This window comes from Oryctolagus cuniculus, chromosome 21 (assembly GCF_051225735.1).
Source record: "Oryctolagus cuniculus isolate XC-2025 breed Fujian yellow rabbit chromosome 21, ASM5122573v1, whole genome shotgun sequence".
In the NCBI taxonomy this organism is placed as follows: Eukaryota; Metazoa; Chordata; class Mammalia; order Lagomorpha; family Leporidae; genus Oryctolagus; species Oryctolagus cuniculus.
In genome coordinates, this window is record NC_142887.1 from 46,854,901 (window position 1) to 46,868,546 (window position 13,646).

Sequence of the window (13,646 nt, forward strand, 5' to 3'; positions counted from 1 at the left end):
AAAAAAAAAAAAAAAGAAGAAGAAGTGTTAGCACTGATATAATAACAGACACATAGTTCAATGGAAAAGACTTGGTAGCATAGAAATAAACCCAAATTTCTACCAGCAACTCATATTTAACAAAGGAACTAAAATGAACTGGAGAAAGAAGAATCTCTTTCACAAGTGGTGCAGAGGAACTTGATTATCCATATGTAGAAGCCTGAAAAGAGACTCCAACATCTCTTACACTATGTGAAAGTGAACTCACAGTGAATTAAAATGTAATCATAAGACCCAAACCCAAGTAAACATAGGGAAACTCTAAATATTGTCAACACACAATAGCTTTTGGGTAAGATTCCAATAGCAATAGTCACAAAAATAAAAACAGAGACATTTGAGTATATCCAACTAAGATACTTCTTCACAACAAAGTAAACATCAGAGTGTAGATACAATGAACAGATGGCAGGAAAAATTAAAACTCTGAATGTTTACAGATTTCCAGAACATTTACATGAATTGGAAAAACTCCAAAAAATACAGTGAAGAAACAGGCAAGGATCTGAATAGACATTTCTCAGAAGAAATGTACATGGTCAAAACATGTGAATATGCCCGATGTCACTAGCCATTATGTAAATATAAATCAGAACACCATATCAGTCTCCAACACCTGTGGGAGAATACAACACTCAGGTGTTTGTGTGTGCAGCAAGTGGGTTTAGAGGACCCTGTTCACCTCTGGAGAGCAGAGTCTACAGGGAGGTAAAGAAACCTTACTGCGCAGGGGCATGCTAATCTTCTCTGTATCGTTCCAATTTTAGTATATGTGCTGCCGAAGCGAGCACATGTGCTGCCGAAGCGAGAAAGAGATGAAAAGAATTTATCTCAACTAGCCACTAATATTCAAGAAACAAGGTCTTCAGGAAAGCCAACTCAACTGACATTTTCATGTCATTGTTAAATAAAGGAAAAATTATCTAGGTTCAGCAATACGTAGTTTATAAGAGAAAGACTACAGAGTAATTTCCTTGGCATAGAAATAACTTTGTCTTTTTTTTTTTTATCTATGAGGGCTTGCTATCACCACCACACACCCACATCCCATATACAAATGTCTGGCTTGAGTGGTAGCTTCTCTGCTTTGAGGCAAGTTTCTGCTAGTGTGCACCCTGGGAGGAGACGGAGGATGGCAGAAGTGCTTGGGTCCCTGCACCCAAATGGGACATCCAGAATGAATTCCCAGTTCCTGGTTTTGGCTTGGTCAAGCTTTGGCTATTGCAAGTGTCTGGGGAGTGAAGCAGTGGTTCCCTCTTCCTGTCACTCTGCCTTTCAAATCAATAACTGTTGTTGGTAATGACTAATAATGATATTCACTGATTGTCAAATTTTGAATCTATTAATTATAGACAATTTCTCTTTGTATTTTTAAACTTTCATAATGTTCTGTAGCCAATTTCATCACTAGAAATAAAAACTTTTCCTCAAAAAAAAAAAAAAAGAAACCTTACTGCTTTCCTAATGTGCTTATTAAGTTCTTGACCAGCGCCTGTTAGTCTTGCCACAAACTTTCTAGTCTTACTACTTTCCTTCTTCTTCTTCTTCTCTGTGACTTGTAAAATAGTATACATTCTATATACTGTGGATACTTTTGATTTATTTTATTCCTTCGGTCTCCTATGAAGTTCCTCCACAAAAGCACAGCCCTCAAAATATTCATTCATTTATGCAGTCTGCAGATTTCATGAGCTACTAAATTCCAAGTAGTATGTTAAAGGCAAGATCTGGGCCTAAGAGAAAAGTGGTCTAAATTCTGTGCCTAGAAGAGGATTTGGGACATAGTAGAACTTCAGTGAAGTGCTATGTGAATGACATGCACTCATTAAATGAGTAATCTAAAGCATACACTTCATTTAAGCAACACAGCAGCCCTACTCACCTCAGGTAGAGCAATTGAGAGGAATAATGTGAACAAAAATAAGACATCAATAAGTTGAATAATAACAGAGAAAAAACAAAATGAGATAGATGCCAACATTACTGAGCTATTTTTGAGGAATTAAATTGATAGAGGGGCTGGCATTGTGGCCAAGTGGGGAAAGCTGCAATCTGTGAGGCCAGCATAGCATCTGAGTTCCACTTTGAGTTTAGGAATCTCCACTTCCAATTTAGCTCACTGCTAAACACCTGGGAAACCAGCAGAAGATGGACAAAGGACTCAGGTCCTTGCCACTCATGTGGGAGACTTGGATGAAGCTCCTGACTCCAGCATGCCCCAGGCTCAACTGTTGAAACTCTCTGGGGTGTGAGCCAGCAGATGAAAGCTATCTATGTCTTTCCCTCTCTCTCTAAATCCACCTTTCAAATAATAAAGATTTAATAAACAAATTAACTGATTTCAAAATACACAAAAACATGAACAATACTATATCATTTTTATGCCAAACTGATAAAAAATAACAAATGCTAGAGAGCACATGGGAAAAGAAAACCACCATATATGGTAGGTGAAAACACAAGTTAGTACAGATGTTATGCAGAACAGTATGGTCATTCCTTAAAAAGGATAAAAATTGGGGCTGGCGCTGTTGTGCAGTGAGTTAAAGCCCTGGCCTGAAGGGCCAGCATCCCATTTGGGTGCCAGTTCTAGTTCCAGCTGCTCTTCTTCCAATACAGCTCTCTGCTATCTCCTGGGATAGCAGTAGAAGATGGCCCAAGTCCTTGGGCCCATGCACCCATGAGGGAGACCCAGAGGAAGCTCCTGTCTCCAGGTTTCAGAATGGCATAACTCTGGCCTTTGTAGTCATCTGTAGAGCGAACCAGCTAATGGAGGACCTCTCTGTGTCTCTACCTCTATTGTAACTCTTTCAAATAAATAACAAAAATTAAACTAAGATAAAAATTGACCTACCATGTGAGAGTTATCTTGCTCTTGGCTATATAGAATAAGGAAATTTTATTAGAAGGAAAGGAGGAGAGCATATCAAAGATACAGCAATTTTCCCATAACACAGCCACTATAACACAGTTCACTGCAGCCAGGATGTGAAACCAATCTAGCTGTCCATCAGTGAAAAACAATGGACAGGGCAACCTCTTTTAGATACAAAAAAAGAACAAAATATTATTAAATTAATTGAAATAAGCCAGAAGCAGGAACACAAATGTCACCTGGTCCTTGTCACATGTGGAAGTGAAAGAAAATAATGGATCTGAACACAGAACTGTGATTACTAGAGGCTGAGAAGGGAAGCAGCTAGGGATAGAGGGGAATTGGATAATAGGTATCAAAATACAAAGAGGCAGAAAGAACTTCTGGTGTTCCATAATATAATGAGATGACTACATTCAACCATATTAGGTTCTGTGTAAAGAACTGAAGGAGAGGAGCTGGTAGTCTCAAATCATGGAGAAGAATTAGAAACTGTAGTTGCTTGGGGGCCAGCATTGTGGCACAGTGGGCTAACACCCTGGCCTGAAGCACCAGCATCCCCTGTGGGTACCAGTTCTAGTCCTGGCTGCTCCTCTTCTGATCCAACTCTCTGCTATGGCCTGGGAAAGCAGTAGAAGATGGCCCAAGTCCTTGGGTCCCTGCACCCAAGTGGGAGATCTGGAAGAAGCTCCTGGTTCCTGGAATCAGATTGGCAGAGCTCCGGCCATTGTGGCCATCTGGGGAGTGAACCGGCAGAGGAAGACCTCTCTCTCTCTCTGCTGCTACTTCTCTCTGTAACTCTGTCTTTCAAATAAATAACTCTTTAAAAACTTAATAAAACTGTAGTTGCTTAGCTTGATCACTTTTTACTGCATAAATGTGTGCAAATATTGCACTACACCCTGTAATAATGCATGACTAGGACACATTAATCACAAATTATTTCAATGAAATTTTAAAAATTAGAAGCATTTCTTTATATTAACAATGAACTATTTGAAAATGAAATTAGAGAAACATTTCCATGCATAGCAGCATAAGAACCAGGAACCAATGTCTTCAATGTTATCAGTGATGAATCAGATTCACAGCCCCCAGCACTCAGTTTTTGCCATATACTTTACCATGGCAATTGTGGGCATATAGTAGTAAATCAATGGACAGGAATCCTTTGTCTCTAAATCTGCTAAATAAATAAACAAGGAATTCATCAAAGAAAAAGAGATATCAATTTGGATGCCAGGCACAAAAACACATGCACTTGAGCTATCCTCCAGTTTGTGATGCCAACAAATCTTTCAGACATGTTACATTTTCAGAGACTTTTCTGTAATCTTGCTAAGCTTTCTGGAAATCTGCCTTATAGCAAAGGGTTTCCCAATTCCATTACACTCATGATATTTCTTTTGTGTGATATATTAGTTTACCATCTAGAGATAATTTATGGTACAAAACTTTTCTATGCATGCATGTTTTCTCATTTGTGAGTCTATTCATGGGAATTGAAGACTGATTTATAACAGAAATACATTTTCCAAATTCATTGCATAGACTTTTGTTCCTTATGAATTCTCTGAAGTCTGTTGATGTCTAATTTCTGGCTAAAGGTTTTATTGTATTTACAGCATGCAAAGACTATCACCTTTTGTGAATTCTGTGTCTATACAAGCCTGAAATAAAGAAAATGTTTTTGCACAATCAGTATACGCCTAAGAAACCACCTGTGTCAATTCTCTGATGTACCATTGACTTCTGACTCTAATAATATTTATAAGCTTTCTCCTTTACATGAGTCTCTGTTGGATAGGATGTGATTTCCAGCAAAAGGTTTTGTCACAATACTTACATGAATTTTGGAGAAAAGCTCTTCCACATTCATTATATTGTTAAGGTCTCTCCCTTGTTCAAATTCCATGATGGATTATGAGGCATTACCTATGTGAAATGACTTTCTCACATTTATTTCATTCATTAGATATATATGTTGTGCATTCTGATATAAGGAGAGATTTGGGCAGAGCTTTCCAACACTCATTACACCCATAAGGTTTCTCTCCCACGTGAATTCCCTGTTGTCTTATGAGGTATGGCTTCTAATTAAAGGGATTTTACTTTCAAAGGAGTTTTTCCCTATATGAATTTGATGATGTACAATGAGGGCTGAATTATGGTAAAAGGCTCTGAGTCATTGCATTCATAAAATTGCTCCCCATGAGAATTCTTTTATGTTTGATGAGGTCTGATTTGCACCACAAAGGCTATTCACATGTATTATATTCATGCATTTCTCCCCTTGGTGAATTCTCTAATATTTCATGAGATATAACTTGCACAAAAAGGTCAAGTAGAAAATTCCCTGTGTGGATACTCTGATATCTTATGAGTTATGAAGTACAGCAAAGAGGCTTTCCACCATCCTTCCATCCATAAAACCTACCTAAATTGAGCAACAAAGATATAGAAAACCTAAACACACACATAACCAGATGGAAATGATACCAGTAATAAAGACCATCACTACCAAGAAAACCCCAAAACTGGAAGGCTTCACTGCTGAATTCTAACAGACATTTAAAGCACTAACTGCAATTCTTCTCAAGTTATTCAAAGCAATTGAGAGAGAGGCGATTCTCCGAAATTCTTTCTATGAAGCCAACATCACCTTCATTCCTAAACTTGAAAAAAGTGCAACAAAGAAAGTAATTATAGACCAATTTCCCTGATGAACATACATGCAAAGATCTGCAACAGAATTCTGGCCAATTGAATCCAACAATGCATCAGAAAGATCATCCACCCTGACCAAGTGGGATTTATCCTTGGTATGCAAGGATGGGACCAAAGGCTTTTCCACAGTCATTTCATTTATAAGCTTTCTCCATGGTGTGAAGGCTCTGATACTTTCTGAGGTTTGACTTCTCAGCAAAGGTTTTTCCACAGTCATTGCACTCATAAGGTTTCCCCCAGTACAAATTGTCTGATGCTTTGTGAGCTTTGATTTCTCAGCAAAGGCTTTTCCACAATGATTGCATTCATAAGGTTTCTCCCCTCTGTGAATTCTCTGATGATTTATGAGGTTTGCCTTCTGGCCAAAGGATTTTCCATAGTAATTGCATTCATAAGGTTTCTCACCTGTGTGAATTCTCTGATGATTTATGAGGTTTGCCTTCTGGCCAAAGGATTTTCCACAGTCATTACATTCAAAAGGTTTCTCACCTGTGTGAATTCTCTGATGATTTATGAGGTGTTTCTTCTGGCCAAAGAACTTCCCACAGTCATTAGATTTGTAAGATTTCAACCCTGTGTGAATTCTCTGATGTCTAATGAGATCTGACTTCTGGTGAGTGGTTTCCACACAATCATTACACACATGAGGGTTTTCCACAATATGAGTGCTGTGATGGAGGGTATTTAATACTGAATGAATTCCCACAAGGTTTACATGCATAGGATTTCTTCCCTATATTTGGTCTATGATTCAGTCTAACATGTGATTGGTAAATGACAGGTTCCACAGTCCCAATATACTTATAAATGTTCTCTCTTTTCAGGTGAATACAATCAGAATTCCACAGTCAGTCAGCTGGGAGGGGTGGATGAATCCGGAAACAGCTGGTTTCCTTGTACTAAAACAAGCGCCATATCACGAAGGACTCTTGCATTTCTTTTTCTTTTTTGCATTTTTCACATTTTCTTATTTATCATGGTTTGTAATAAATTTTCTGATGTGGGTTGTGGTTTTGAGGCTGGCTTAAGGAGTTCAGGGAACCAGAGGAATGGTCTTTTTCAATTAGGGCACAGCTGTTGTTTCTCTCCAATTCTGGCTTTCTGTAATTGCTTTGGGTGCCTCAGGCAATTTTTCATTTTGAGCGACTTTTTCCTAAATGCTTTGTTGGTCTGAGTTGGTTTTGCCTTTTTCCTTTTCAAATTGTGTATTCTGATGCAATACAAACAAGGGTTTAGAACGAGGATCCATCAGGAAATTGAAAAACAGAACATATTGGGTTTTCATGATTAGAAATCATAGGCAACATGACCAAGATGAGTTTTTGGGTTTTGGAAAATGACATAGAACCCTTCCACTGAGGGGCAGATATTAATTTCCTCCAAATCGAGAGTGAGTGCGATTTTCAGGTGAATTCAATCAGAATTCCACAGCCAGTCAGCTAGGAGGGGTGGATGAATCCGGGAACAGCTGGTTTCCTTGCAACTAAATCAAGCCCAATATCACAAAGGACTCTTGCATTTCTTTGGCTTCTTTCTCTTTTTTCTTTTTATCATGGTTTGTAATGAATTTTCTGATGTGAGCTTTGGTTTTGAGGCTGCAATATAGAGTTCAGTGCACAGGAGGAATGGTCTTTTTCAAACAGGGCATAGCTGTTGGCCTGCTTCAATTCTGGCTTGCTGTCATTGTTTTGGGTGCCTCAGCCGATTTGTGGTTTCTTGTGTGGCAATTTCCTAAATGATTTCGGGGTCTGAGTTGGCTTTGCCTTCTTCATTCCCAAATTCTATATTCTGACGCAACACAAACAAGAGTTTGGACAGAGTAGCCATTATGAAATAAAAAACATTACAAATGGGCATTTGAAGAATATAAATCTACAGGTAACACGACCAAGGTGAGTTTTTGTGTTTTGGAAAATCAAATGGAACACTTTGGCTGAGGTGACAGATATTAATTGCCTCCAAAATGAGTTTCACTGTGATTTTCAGGTTAATTCAGACAAAATTCCACAGGCATCAGCTGGAGGTGTGGATGAATCCGGGAACATTCGGTTTTCTTGAGACTAAATCAAGTCCAATATCATCATGGATTCTTGCATTTTTTTGGCTTTTTTCTCATTTTTCTTATTTATCATGGTTTGTAATGAATTTTCTAATGTGAGCTTTGGTTTTGAGGCTGGCATATTGAGTTCAGGGCACAAGAGGAAGGTTCTTTTTCAACCAGGGCACAGCTGTTGGCTTGCTCCAATTCTGGCTTGCTGTCATTGTTTTGGGTGCCTCAGCCGATTTGTGGTTTCTTGAGTGCCAATTTCCTAAATGTTTTCTGGGTCTGAGTCGGTTTTGCCTTCCTATTCCTAAATTTTGTATTCTGATGCAATACAAGCATGTTTTGGAGAGTAGCCATTATGAAAGAAAAAAAAAAAAAAACACAGCGCATTGCCCTTTCAGGATTAGAAATCTACAGGCAACACAACCAAGATGAGTTTCTGTGTTTTGGAAAATGACATAGAACGCTTCTGCTGAGGGGACAGATTCTAATTCCCTCCCAAATGAGTGTGAGTGCGATATTGAGGTGAATTCAATCAGAATTCCAGAGTCAGTCTGTGGAAGGGGGGGATGAATCTGGAAACAGCCAGTTTCTTTGTGTCTAAATCCAGCCAAATATCACAAAGGACTCTTGCATTTCTTTGGCTTTTTCACATTTCCCTTATTTATCATGGTTTGTAATGAATTTTCTGATGTGAGCTTTGGTTTTGAGGCTGCAATATAGAGTTCAGGGCACCTGAGGAATGGTCTTTTTCAAACAGGACACAGCTGTTGGTGTGCTCCAATTCTGGCTATTGTCTTTGTTTTGGGTGCCTCAGCTGAAATTTGGTTTCTTGAGTTTCACTGGGATTGTCAGGTTAATTCAGTCAGAATTCCACAGGCAGTCAGCTTTAGTGGTGGATGAATCTGGGAACAGCCGGTTTCCTTGCAACTAAATCAAACCCAATATCATTATGGATTCTTGCATTTCTTTGGCTTTTTCACTTTTTTCTTATTTATCATGGTTTGTAATGAATTTTCTGATGTGAGCTTTGGTTGAGGCTGCAATATGGAGTTCAGGGCACAAGAGGATGGTTCTTTTTCAATCAGGGCACAGCTGTTGGCTTGCTCCACTTCTGGCTTGCTGTCATTGTTTTGAGTGCCTCAGCCGATTTGTGGTTTCTTGTGTGGCAATTTCCCAAATGTTTTCAGGGTCTGAGTTGGCTTTGCCTTCTTCCTTCCCAAATTTTGTATTCTGATGCAATTTAAAGAAGACTTTGTACAGAATAGCCATTATGAAAGAAAAAACACAACAAATAGGCGTTTGAAGTTTAGAAATCTACAGGTAACATGACCAAGGTGAGTTTTTGTGTTTATGAAAATAAAATGGAACACTTTGGCTGAGGTGACAGATAGTAATTGCCTCCAAACTGAGTTTCACTGTGATTTTCAGGTAAATTCAGTCAGAATTCCACAGGCAGTCAGCTGGAGGGGTGGATGTATCCGGGAACAGCCGGTTTCCTAGTGACTAAATCAAGCCCTATATCATTATGGATTCTTGCATTTTTTTGGCTTTTTTCTCTTTTTTCTTATTTATCATGGTTTGTAATGAATTTTCTGATGTGAGCTTTGGTTTTGAGGCTGGCATATTGAGTTCAGGGCACAAGAGGAAGGTTCTTTTTCAATCAGGGCACAGCTGTTGGCTTGCTCCACTTCTGGCTTGCTGTCATTGTTTTGGGTGCCTCAGCTGATTTGTGGTTTCTTGTGTGGCAATTTACTAAATGTTTTCGGGGTCTGAGTTGGTTTTGTCTTCTTCCTTCCCAAATTTTGTATTCTGATGCAATACAAGCAAGATTTTGGACAGAGTAGCCATTATGAAAGAAAAAAAAAAACACAGCAAATTGACCTTTCAGGATTAGAAATCCATAGGCAACACAACCAAGATGAGATTCTGTGTTTTGGAAAATGACATGGAACGCTTCTGCTGAGGTGACAGATTCTAATTCCCTCCAAATGGAGTGTGAGAGCGATCTTGAGGTGAATTCAATCAGAATTCCAAAGTCAGTCTGTGGAAGGGGGGGATGAATCTGGAAACAGCCACTTTCTTTGTGTCTAAATCCTGCCAAATATCACAAAGGACTCTTGCATTTCTTTGGCTTTTTCACATTTCCCTTATTTATCATGGTTTGTAATGAATTTTCTGATGTGAGCTTTGGTTTTGAGGCTGGCATATTGAGTTCAGGGCACAAGAGGAAGGTTCTTTTTCAATCAGGGCACAGCTGTTGGCTTGCTCCACTTCTGGCTTGCTGTCATTGTTTTGGGTGCCTCAGCCGATTTGTGGTTTCTTGAGTGCCAATTTCCCAAATGTTTTCTGGGTCTGAGTCGGTTTTGCCTTCTTATTCCCAAATTTTGTATTCTGATGCAATACAAGCAAGATTTTGGAGAGTAGCCATTATGAAAGAAAGAAAAAAAAAAAACACAGCGCATTGCCCTTTCAGGATGAGAAATCTACAGGCAACACGACCAAGATGAGTTTCTGTGTTTTGGAAAATGACATAGAACGCTTCTGCTGAGGGGACAGATTCTAATTCCCTCCCAAATGAGTGTGAGTGCGATTTTGAGGTGAATTCAATCAGAATTCCAAAGTCAGTCTGTGGAAGGGGTGATGAATCTGGAAACAGCCAGTTTCTTTGTGTCTAAATCCAGCCAAATATCACAAAGGACTCTTCCATTTCTTTGGCTTTTTCACATTTCCCTTATTTATCATGGTTTGTAATGAATTTTCTGATGTGAGCTTTGGTTTTGAGGCTGCAATATAGAGTTCAGGGCACCGGAGGAATGGTCTTTTTCAAACAGGACACAGCTGTTGGTGTGCTCCAATTCTGGCTATTGTCTTTGTTTTGGGTGCCTCAGCTGAAATTTGGTTTCTTGAGTTTCACTGAGATTGTCAGGTTAATTCAGTCAGAATTCCACAGGCAGTCAGCTTTAGTGGTGGATGAATCTGGGAATAGCCGGTTTCCTTGCAACTAAATCAAACCCAATATCATTATGAATTCTTGCATTTTTTTGGCTTTTTCACATTTCTCTTATTTATCATGGTTTGTAATGAATTTTCTGATGTGAGCTTTGGTTTTGAGGCTGGCATATTGAGTTCAGAGCAGAAGAGGATGGTTCTTTTTCAATCAGGGCACAGCTGTTGGCTGGCTGCAGTTCTGGCTTGCTGTCCTTATTTTGAGTACTTCAGCAGATTTGTGGTTTCTTGTGTGGCAATTTCCCAAATGTTTTCTGGGTCTGAGTTGGCTTTGCCTTCTTCCTTCCCAAATTTTGTATTCTGATGCAATGCAAAGAAGAGTTTGTACAGAATAGCCATTATGAAATAAAAAACACAACAAATAGGCGTTTGAAGCTTAGAAATCTACAGGTAACATGACCAAGGTGAGTTTTTGTGTTTATGAAAATAAAATGGAACACTTTGGCTGAGGTGACAGATAGTAATTGCCTCCAAACTGAGTTTCACTGTGATTTTCAGGTAAATTCAGTCAGAATTCCACAGGCAGTCAGCTGGAGGGGTGGATGAATCCGGGAACAGCCGGTTTCCTTGTGACTAAATCAAGCCTTATATCATTATGGATTCTTGCATTTTTTTGGCTTTTTTCTCTTTTGTCGTATTTATCATGGTTTGTAATGAATTTTCTGATGTGAGCTTTGGTTAAGAGGCTGGCATATTGAGTTCAGGCACAAGAGGAAGGTTCTTTTTCAATCAGGGCACAGCTGTTGGCTTGCTCCACTTCTGGCTTGCTGTCATTGTTTTGGGTGTCTCAGCTGATTTGTTGTTTCTTGAGTGCCAATTTCCTAAATGTTTTCTGGGTCTGAGTCGGTTTTGCCTACTTATTCCCAAATTTTGTATTCTGATGCAATACAAGCAAGATTTTGGAGAGTAGCCATTATGAAAGAAAGAAAAAAAAAAAACACAGCACATTGCCCTTTCAGGATTAGAAATCTACAGGCAACACGCCCAAGATGAGTTTCTGTGTTTTGGAAAAAGTCATGGAACCCTTCTGCTGAGGGTACAGATTTTAATTCACTCCAAATTGAGTGTGAGTGCGATTTTGAGGTGAATTCAATCAGAATTCCAAAGTCAGTCTGTGGAAGGTTGGGATGAATCTGGAAACAGCCAGTTTCCTTTTATCTGAATCCAGCCAAATATCAAAAAGAACTCTTGCATTTCTTTGGCTTTTTCACATTTCCCTGATTTATCATGGTTTGTAATGAATTTTCTGATGAGAGCTTTCGTTTTGAGGCTGCAATATAGAGTTCAGGGCACCAGAGGAATGGTCTTTTTCAAACAGGGCACAGCTGTTTGCGTGCTCTAATTCTGGCTTCCTGTCAGTGTTTTGGGTGCCTCAGCTGAAATTTGGTTTCTTGAGTTTCACTGGGATTGTCAGGTTAATTCAGTCAGAATTCCACAGGCAGTCAGCTTTAGTGGTGGATGAATCTGGGAACAGCCGGTTTCCTTGCAACTAAATCAAACCCAATATCATTATGGATTCTTGCATTTCTTTGGATTTTTCTCTTTTTTCTTATTTATCATGATTTGTAATGAATTTTCTGATGTGAGCTTTGGTTCAGAGGCTGCAATATGCAGTTCAGGGAACCGGAGGAGGGTCTTTTTCAATCAGGGCACAGCTGTTGGCTTGCTCCAATTCTGGCTTGCTGTCATTGTTTTGGGTGCCTCAGCCGATTTGTGGTTTCTTGAGTGCCAATTTCCTAAATGTTTTCTGGGTCTGAGTCGGTTTTGCCTTCCCAAATTATTTCCAAATTTTGTATTTTGATGCAATACAAGCAAGATTTTGGAGAGTAGCCATTATGAAAGAAAAAAAAAAAAAAACAGCGAATTGCCCTTTCAGGATTATAAATCTACAGGCTACACGACCAAGATGAGTTTCCTTGTTTTGGAAAATGACAAGGAACCCTTCTGCTGAGGGGACAGATTCTAATTCCCTCCAAATTGAGTGTGAGTGCGATTTTGAGGTGAATTCAATCAGAATTCCAAAGTCAGTCTGTGGAAGGGGGGTATGAATCTGGAAAGAGCCAGTTTCCTTGTATCTGAATCCAGCCAAATATCCCAAAGGACTCTTGCATTTCTTTGGCTTTTTCACATTTCCCTGATTTATCATGGTTTGTAATGAATTTTCTGATGTGAGCTTGGTTTTGAGGCTGCAATATGGAGTTCAGGGGACTGGAGGACCTGTCTTTTTCAATCAGGGCACAGCTGTTGGCTTGCTCCAATTCTGGCTTGCTGTCATTGTTTTGGGTTCCTCAGCCAATTTGTGGTTTCCTGTGTGGCAATCTCCTAAATGTTTTCTGGGTCTGAGTTGGCTTTGCCTTCTTCCTTCCCAAATTTTGTATTCTGATGCAATACAAGCGAAATTTTCGACAGAGTAGCCATTATGAAATAAAAAACACAACTAATAGGCGTTTGAAGCTTAGAAATCAACAGGTAACATGACCAAGGTCAGTTTTTGTGTTTTGGAAAATCAAATGGAACACTTTGGCTGAGGTGACAGATATTAATTGCCTCCAAACTGAGTTTCACTGTGATTTTCAGGTTAATTCATTCAGAATTCCACAGGCAGTCAGCTGGAGGGGTGGATGAATCCGTGAACAGCCGGTTTCCTAGTGACTAAATCAAGCCCTATATCATTATGGATTCTTGCATTTTTTTGGCTTTTTTCTCTTTTTTCTTATTTATCATGGCTTGTAATGAATTTTCTGATGTGAGCTTTGGTTTTGAGGCTGGCATATTGAGTTCAGGGTACAAGAGGAAGGTTCTTTTTCAATCAGGGCACAGCTGTTGGCTTGCTCCACTTCTGGCTTGCTGTCATTGTTTTGGGTGCCTCAGCTGATTTATGGTTTCTTGTGTGGCAATTTCCTAAATGTTCTCTGGGTCTCAGTTGGCTTTGCCTTCTTCCTTCCCAAA

At 39.3% G+C, this 13,646-nt stretch overlaps 1 long non-coding RNA gene and 1 pseudogene across 1 annotated transcript in view; one reads left to right on the forward strand and one right to left on the reverse strand.

Moving 5' to 3' along the window:
* Positions 1-765: 765 nt before the first annotated feature.
* Positions 766-833, reverse strand: LOC149119974 (U6 spliceosomal RNA; annotated as a pseudogene).
* A 6,325-nt stretch (positions 834-7,158) lies between these two features.
* LOC149119975 (uncharacterized) overlaps positions 7,159-13,646 on the forward strand; it is an 87,086-nt gene continuing 80,598 nt past the window's right edge. The window contains exon 1 of the long non-coding RNA XR_016227019.1: positions 7,159-7,536. This is a non-coding gene — a long non-coding RNA (uncharacterized LOC149119975). The remainder of the gene's footprint in view (positions 7,537-13,646) is intronic.